Here is a 9,427-nt window from a genome sequence, read left to right on the forward strand (position 1 = left end):
TTCTGTGTTTCATGATCAATGTGAAGTTCCAAGGGATACAGTAAACCTCAATTGGTGCATTGGAATCTAATACTGGTCACCCAGGAGCCTTTCAAAGCACATACACTTGGAAGATTCACACTTCTTGTACTTAAGTCGGCATTGTGCCTTATGTATTCAATCCCGATGCAATTTCTGTGTTTCATGGTCAATGTTAGGGTCCAGGGGATTCACTAAACCTGCACTGGTACATCGGAATCTAATACAGGACTCCAGGAGATTCTCAAAGCACAAACTCTTAGAAGATTATCTCTCCTTGTACTTAATTCGGCATTGTGCCTTTTGTTCTCAATCCCGACGCAATTTCTGTGTTTCATGTTCGATTTGAAGGTCCAAGGGATTCAATAAACCTGCACTGGTGCATCGGAATCTAATACTGGTCTCCCAGCAGCCGCTCAAAGCACAAGCTCTTAGATGATTCACTCTTCTTGTATTTAAGTCGGCATTCTGCCTTTTGTATTCAATATTGATGCACTATCTGTGTTTCATGATCAATTTGAAAGTCCAAGGGATTTAGTTAACCAGCACTGGTGCATCAGAATCTAATACTGGTCTCCCACGAGCCGCTCAAAGCAGAATCTCTTAGAAGCTTCACTCTTCTTGTACTAAAGTCTGCATTTTGCATTTTGTATTCAACCCCGATGCAATTTCTGTGCCTCATGGTCAATGCGAAGGTCCAAGGGATACAGTAAACCTGCATTGGTGCATCGGAATCTAATACTGGTCTCCCAGGAGCCGCTCATCCACAATCTCTTAGAAGATTCACTCTTCTTGCACTTTAGCCGGTATTGTGCCTTTTGTATTCAATCGCGATGCCATTTGCTCAAATTCATGATCAATGTGAGTTTTCAAGGGATACAGTTAGCCTGAACTGGTGCATTGGAATCTAATACTGGTCTACCAGTTGACGCTCAAAGCTCAAACTCTTAGATGATTCACTCTTCTTGTACTTAAGTCGGCATTGTGCCTTTTGTATTCAATCCCGATGCAATTTCTGTGTCTCATGGTCAATGTGAAGGTCCAAGGGATACAGTAAACCTGCATTGGTGCATCGGAATCTAATACTGGTCCCCAAGGAGCCGCTCATACACAAAATCTTAGAAGAATCACTCTTCTTGTACTTAAGTCGGCATTGTGTGTTTTGTATTCAATCCCGATGTAATTTCTATGTCTCATGATCAATGTGAAAGTCCAAGGGAATCGATAAACCTGCACTGGTGCTTCGGAATCTAATACTGGTCCCCCAGGAGCCGCTCAAATCACAAACTCTTAGAAGATTCACTCTTCTAGGACTTAAGTCGTCATTGTTCCATTTGAATTCAATCCCGATGCAATTTCTGTGTTTCATGGTCAATGTGAAAGTCGAAGGGATACAGTAAACCTGCATTGATGCATTGGAATCTAATTCTGGTCTCCCAGGAGCCGCTCAAAACTCAAATTCTTAGATGATTCACTCTTCTTGTACTTCAGAGGCATTAAGCCGTTTGTATTCAATCCCGATCCAATTTCTGTGTTACATGGTCAGTGTGACAGTCCAAGGGATAGAGTAAACCTGCATTGGGGCAGCGGAATCTAATACTGGTCTCCCAGGAGACGCTTTAAGCACAACCTCTTAGGAGATTTACTCCTCTTGTACTTAAGTCGGCATTCGGTGTTTTGTATTCAATTATGATGCAATTTCTGTGTTTCATGGTCAATGTTAAGGTCCAAGGGACACAGTAAAACTGCACTGGTGCATCGGGATCCAATACTGGTCTCCCAGTAGTCGCTCAAAACTCATATTCTTAGATGATTCACTCTTCTTGTACTTATGTCGGCATTAAGCCTTTTGTATTCAATCCCGATGCAATTTCTGTGTTTCATGGTCAATGTGAAGGTCCAAGGTATACAGTATACCTGCACTGCAGCATCGGAATCTAATACTTTACCCATTAGGAGTCGCTCAAAGCACAAACTCTTAGAAGATTCACTCATCATGTACATAAGGCGGCGTAGAGCCTATCGTATTCAATGCAGATGAAATTTCTGTGTTTCGTGATTAATGTGAAAGTCGAAAAGATACAGTAAACCTGCGCTGGTGCATCGGAATCTAATACTGGTCCCCCAGGAGCCGCTCAAATCACAAACTCTTAGAAGATTCATTCTTCTTGTACTTAATTCGGCATTGTGTCTTTTGTATTCAATTGCGGTGCAATTTCTGCGTTTCATGGTCAATATGAAGGTCAAAGGGATACAGTAAACCTGAACTGGTGCATCGGAATGTAATACTGGTCTCCCAGGATACGCTCAAAGCAGAAACGCATGGAAGATACACTCTTCCTGTACTTAAGTCGGCATTGTTCCATTTCAATTCAATCCCGATGCATTTTCTGTGTATCATGGTCAATGTGAAAGTCGAAGGGATACAGTAAACCTGCATTGATGCATTGGAATCTAATACTGGTCTCCCAGGAGCCGCTCAAAACTCAAATTCTTAGATGATTTACTCTTCTTGTACTTAGGTCGGCATTAAGCCGTTTGTATTCAATCCCGATCCAATTTCTGTGTTACATGGTCAGTGTGACAGTCCAAGGGATAGAGTAAACCTGCATTGGTGCAGCGGAATCTAATACTGGTCTCCCAGGAGACGCTCTAAGCACAACCACTTAGGAGATTCACTCCTCATGTACTTAAGTCGGCATTGGGTGTTTTGTATTCAATCCCGATGCAATTTCTGTGCATCCTGGCCATGTGAAGGTCCAAAGGATTCAGTAAACCTGCACTGGTGCATGGGAATCTAATACACGTATTACAGGAGCCACTCAAAGCACAAACATTTGGAAGATTCACTCCTCTTGTACTTAAGTCGGCATTGTGCCTTTTGTATTCAATCCTGATGCAATATCTGTGTTTCATGCACATTGTGAAGGTCCAAGACATTCAGTAAACCTGCACTGGTGCATCGGAATCTAATACTGGTCTCCCAGGAGCCGTTCAAAGTTCAAAATCTTAGAAGATTCAGTCTTCTTGTACCTAAGTCGGCATTGTGCCTTTTGTATTCAATCCCGATACAATTTCTGTGTGTCACGGTCAATGAGAAGGTCCAAGGGATACAGGAAACCTGCACTGCTGCATCGGAATCTAATACTGGTCTCCAAGGAGCCGCTCAAAGCACAAACTCTTAGAAGATTCACTCTTCATGTACTTAAGTCGGCTTTGTGCCTTTTGTATTCAATCCTGATGCATTTTCTGTGCTTCATGGTCAATTTGAAGGTCCAAGGTATACAGTAACATGCACTGGTGCATTGGAATCTAATACTTGCCCCCCAGGGACCGCTCAAAGCACAAACACTTAGAAGATTCACTCTTCTTGTACTTAAGTGGGCACTGTGCATTTTGTATTCAATCCCGATGCATTTTCAGTGTCTCATGGTCAATGCGAAGGTCCAAGGTATACAGTAACCTGCACTGGTGCATCGGAATCTAATACTTGACCCCCAGGGTCCGCTCAAACACAAACTCTTAGAAGATTAACTCTAATTGTACTAAAGTCGGCATTGTGCCTTTGGTATTCAATCGCGATGCAATTTCTGTGTTTCATGCACAATGTGAAGGTCCGAGGGATACACTAAACCTGCATTGGTGCATCGGAATCAATAACTGGTCTCCCAGGAGCCGCTCAAACCACAAACTCTTAGAAGATTCACTCTTCTTGTACTTAGGTCGGCATTAAGGATTTGGTATTCAATCCCCATGCGATTTCTGTTTTTCATGGTCAATGTGACAGTCGAAGGGATACAGTAAATCTGCACTGGTGCACTGGAATCTAACACTGGTCTCCCAGGAGTCGCTTAAAGCAGAAACTCTTAGAAGATTCACTCTTCTTGTACTTAAGTCGGCATTGTGCATTTTGTATTGAAACCCGATGCATGTTCAGTGTCTCATGGTCAATGAGAAGGTCCAAGGAATGCTGCAAACCTGCACTTGTGCATCGGAATTTAATTCTTGTCTCCCAGGAGCAGCTCAAAACACAAGCTCTTAGAAGATTCACTCTTCTTGTACCTAAGTCTGCATTGTGCCTTTTGTATTCAATCCCGATGTTTTTATGTGTTTCATGGTCAATGTGAAGGTCCAAGGTATACCGTAAACCTGCACTGGCGCATTGGAATCTGACACTGGTCTCCCAAGAGTCGCTTAAAGCAGAAACTCTTAGAAGATTCACTTTTCTTGTACTTAAGTCTGCATTGTGATTTTTGTATTCAATCCCGATGTAGTTTCTGTCTCTCATGGTCAATGTGAAGGTCTAAGGGATTCATTAAACCTGCACTGGTGCATCGGAATCTAATACTGGTCTCCCAGGGAGCGCTCAAACCACAAACTCTTAGAAGATTCACTCTTCTTTTACTTAAGTCGGCATTGTGCCTTTTGTATTCAATCCCGATGTAATTTACGTCTCTCAAGGTCAATGTGAAGGTCCAAGGGATAAAGTAAACCAGCACTGATGCATCGGAAACTAATACTGGTCTCCCAGGAGCTGCACAAAGCACAAACTCTTAAACCATTCTTTCTTCTTGCACTTAAGTCGGCATTTTGCCTCTTGAATTCAATCTCGATGCAATTTCTGTGATTCATGATCAATGTGAAGTTCCAAGGGATACAGTAAACCTCAATTGGTGCATTGGAATCTAATACTGGTCACCCAGGAGCCTTTCAAAGCACATACACTTGGAAGATTCACACTTCTTGTACTTAAGTCGGCATTGTGCCTTATGTATTCAATCCCGATGCAATTTCTGTGTTTCATGGTCAATGTTAGGGTCCAGGGGATTCACTAAACCTGCACTGGTACATCGGAATCTAATACAGGACTCCAGGAGATTCTCAAAGCACAAACTCTTAGAAGATTATCTCTCCTTGTACTTAATTCGGCATTGTGCCTTTTGTTCTCAATCCCGACGCAATTTCTGTGTTTCATGTTCGATTTGAAGGTCCAAGGGATTCAATAAACCTGCACTGGTGCATCGGAATCTAATACTGGTCTCCCAGCAGCCGCTCAAAGCACAAGCTCTTAGATGATTCACTCTTCTTGTATTTAAGTCGGCATTCTGCCTTTTGTATTCAATACCGATGCACTATCTGTGTTTCATGATCAATTTGAAAGTCCAAGGGATTTAGTTAACCAGCACTGGTGCATCAGAATCTAATACTGGTCTCCCACGAGCCGCTCACAGCAGAAACTCTTAGAAGCTTCACTCTTCTTGTACTAAAGTCGGCATTTTGCATTTTGTATTCAACCCCGATGCAATTTCTGTGCCTCATGGTCAATGCGAAGGTCCAAGGGATACAGTAAACCTGCATTGGTGCATCGGAATCTAATACTGGTCTCCCAGGAGCCGCTCATCCACAATCTCTTAGAAGATTCACTCTTCTTGCACTTTAGCCGGTATTGTGCCTTTTGTATTCAATCGCGATGCCATTTGCTCAAATTCATGATCAATGTGAGTTTTCAAGGGATACAGTTAGCCTGAACTGGTGCATTGGAATCTAATACTGGTCTACCAGTTGACGCTCAAAGCTCAAACTCTTAGATGATTCACTCTTCTTGTACTTAAGTCGGCATTGTGCCTTTTGTATTCAATCCCGATGCAATTTCTGTGTCTCATGGTCAATGTGAAGGTCCAAGGGATACAGTAAACCTGCATTGGTGCATCGGAATCTAATACTGGTCCCCAAGGAGCCGCTCATACACAAAATCTTAGAAGAATCACTCTTCTTGTACTTAAGTCGGCATTGTGTGTTTTGTATTCAATCCCGATGTAATTTCTATGTCTCATGATCAATGTGAAAGTCCAAGGGAATCGATAAACCTGCACTGGTGCTTCGGAATCTAATACTGGTCCCCCAGGAGCCGCTCAAATCACAAACTCTTAGAAGATTCACTCTTCTAGTACTTAAGTCGTCATTGTTCCATTTGAATTCAATCCCGATGCAATTTCTGTGTTTCATGGTCAATGTGAAAGTCGAAGGGATACAGTAAACCTGCATTGATGCATTGGAATCTAATTCTGGTCTCCCAGGAGCCGCTCAAAACTCAAATTCTTAGATGATTCACTCTTCTTGTACTTAAGAGGCATTAAGCCTTTTGTATTCAATCCCGATGCAATTTCTGTGTTTCATGGTCAATGTGAAGGTCCAAGGTATACATTATACCTGCACTGCAGCATCGGAATCTAATACTTTACCCATTAGGAGTCGCTCAAAGCACAAACTCTTAGAAGATTCACTCATCATGTACATAAGGCGGCGTAGAGCCTATCGTATTCAATGCAGATGAAATTTCTGTGTTTCGTGATTAATGTGAAAGTCGAAAAGATACAGTAAACCTGCGCTGGTGCATCGGAATCTAATACTGGTCCCCCAGGAGCCGCTCAAATCACAAACTCTTAGAAGATTCATTCTTCTTGTACTTAATTCGGCATTGTGTCTTTTGTATTCAATTGCGGTGCAATTTCTGCGTTTCATGGTCAATATGAAGGTCAAAGGGTTACAGTAAACCTGAACTGGTGCATCGGAATGTAATACTGGTCTCCCAGGATACGCTCAAAGCAGAAACGCATGGAAGATACACTCTTCCTGTACTTAAGTCGGCATTGTTCCATTTCAATTCAATCCCGATGCATTTTCTGTGTATCATGGTCAATGTGAAAGTCGAAGGGATACAGTAAACCTGCATTGATGCATTGGAATCTAATACTGGTCTCCCAGGAGCCGCTCAAAACTCAAATTCTTAGATGATTTACTCTTCTTGTACTTAGGTCGGCATTAAGCCGTTTGTATTCAATCCCGATCCAATTTCTGTGTTACATGGTCAGTGTGACAGTCCAAGGGATAGAGTAAACCTGCATTGGTGCAGCGGAATCTAATACTGGTCTCCCAGGAGACGCTCTAAGCACAACCACTTAGGAGATTCACTCCTCATGTACTTAAGTCGGCATTGGGTGTTTTGTATTCAATCCCGATGCAATTTCTGTGCATCCTGGCCATGTGAAGGTCCAAAGGATTCAGTAAACCTGCACTGGTGCATGGGAATCTAATACACGTATTACAGGAGCCACTCAAAGCACAAACATTTGGAAGATTCACTCCTCTTGTACTTAAGTCGGCATTGTGCCTTTTGTATTCAATCCTGATGCAATATCTGTGTTTCATGCACATTGTGAAGGTCCAAGACATTCAGTAAACCTGCACTGGTGCATCGGAATCTAATACTGGTCTCCCAGGAGCCGTTCAAAGTTCAAAATCTTAGAAGATTCAGTCTTCTTGTACCTAAGTCGGCATTGTGCCTTTTGTATTCAATCCCGATACAATTTCTGTGTGTCACGGTCAATGAGAAGGTCCAAGGGATACAGGAAACCTGCACTGCTGCATCGGAATCTAATACTGGTCTCCCAGGAGCCGCTCAAAGAACAAACTCTCAGAAGATTCACTCTTCTTGTACTTAAATCGGCATTGTGCCTTTTGTATTCAATCCCGATGCAATTTCTGTGTTTCATGATCAATGTGAGGGTCCAAAGGATTCAGTAAACCTGCACAGGTGAATCGGAGTCTATTACTGGTCTCCCAGGAGACGCTCAAACTACAAACTCATAGACGTTTCACTGTTTCTGTACTTAAGTCGTAAATGTGCCATTAGTATTCAATCCCAATGCAATTTCTGTGTTACACGGTCACTGTGAAAGTCCAAGGGATACAGTAATCCTGCACTGGTGCATTGGAATATAATACTGGTCTGCCACGCGCAGCTCAAAACACAAACTCTTAGAAGTTTCACTCTTGTTGTACTTAAGTCGCCATAGTGCCTATTCTATTCAATCCCGATCCAATTTTTGTGTTTCATGGTCAAAGTGAAGGTACAAGGCATACAGTAAACATGCACTGGTGCAACGTAATCTAATACTTTAAACCCCAGGAGTCGCTCAAAGCACAAATTCTTAGAAGATTCACTCTTCTTGTACATAAGTCGGATTAGAGCCAATTGTATTCAATCACGATGGAATTTCGGAGTTTCATGGTCAATGTGAACGTCCAAGGGATTCTGCAGACCTGCACTGGTGCACCGCAATCTAATACTGGTCTTCCATAATCTGTACAAAGCAGAAACTCTTAGAAGATTCACTCTTCTTGTACTTATGCCGGCATTGTGCCTTTTGTATTCAATCCTGATGCATTTCTGTGTCTCATGGTCAATGTGAAGGTCCAAGGGATTCAGCAAACCTGCACTGGTGAAACGGAATCTAATACTGGTCTCCCAGGAACCGCTCAAAGCACAAACTCTTAGAAGATTCACTCTTCTTGTATTTAAGTCGGCATTCTGCCTTTTGTATTCAGCCCCGATGCAATTTATGTGTTCCATGTCAATCTGAAAGTCCAATGGATACAGTAAACCTGCACTGGTGTATCTGAATCTAATACTGGTCTCCCAGGAGCCACTCAAAGCACAAAATCTTAGAAGATTCACTCTTCTTGTACTTAAGTCGTCATAGTGCCTATTCTATTCAATCCCGATCCAACTTCTGTGTTTCATGGTCAATGTGAAGGTACAAGGGATACAGTAAACGTGCACTGGTTCGTCGGAATCTAATACTGGTCTCCCAGGAGCCGCTCAAAGCACAAATTCTTAGAAGATTCACTCGTCCTGTACTTAAGTTGGCATTGTGCCTTTTGTATTCAATCCCGATGCAATTTCTATGTATCATGGTCAATGTGAAGGTCCAACGGATTCAGTAAACCTACACTGGTGCATCGGATTCTAATCCTGGTCTCCCAGGAGCCGCTCAAAACACAAACTCTTAGAAGATTCACTCTTCTTGTACTTAAGTTGGCATTGTGTTATTTGTATTCAATCCCCACGCAGTTTGTGTGTTTCATGGTCAATGTTACGGTCCAAGGGATACAGTAAACCTGCACTGGTGCATCGGAATCTATTACTGGTCTCCCAGGAGCCGCTCAAATCACAAAGTCTTAGAAGATTCACTCTTCTTGTACTTAAGTCTGCATTGTGCCAATTGTATTCAATCCCGATGCAATTTCTGTGTTTCGTGGTCAATGTGAAAGACCAAGGGATACAGTAAACCTTCATTGGTGCATCGGAGTCTAATACTGGTCTCCCAGGAGAAACTCAAAGCACAAACTCTTAGAAGATTCACTCCTAATGTACTTAAGACGGCATTGTGCATTTTGTATTCAATCCCGATCGAATTTCTGTGTTTCATGGTCAATGTGAAGGTATAAAGGATACAGTAAACCTGCACTGGTGCATCGGAATCTAATACTGGTCTCCCAGGAGCCGCTGGAAGCACAAACTCTTAGAAGATTCACTCTTCTTGTACTGAACTTGGCATTGTGTGTT

Source organism: Schistocerca americana, chromosome 5, assembly GCF_021461395.2.
Source record: "Schistocerca americana isolate TAMUIC-IGC-003095 chromosome 5, iqSchAmer2.1, whole genome shotgun sequence".
NCBI lineage: Eukaryota > Metazoa > Arthropoda > Insecta > Orthoptera > Acrididae > Schistocerca > Schistocerca americana.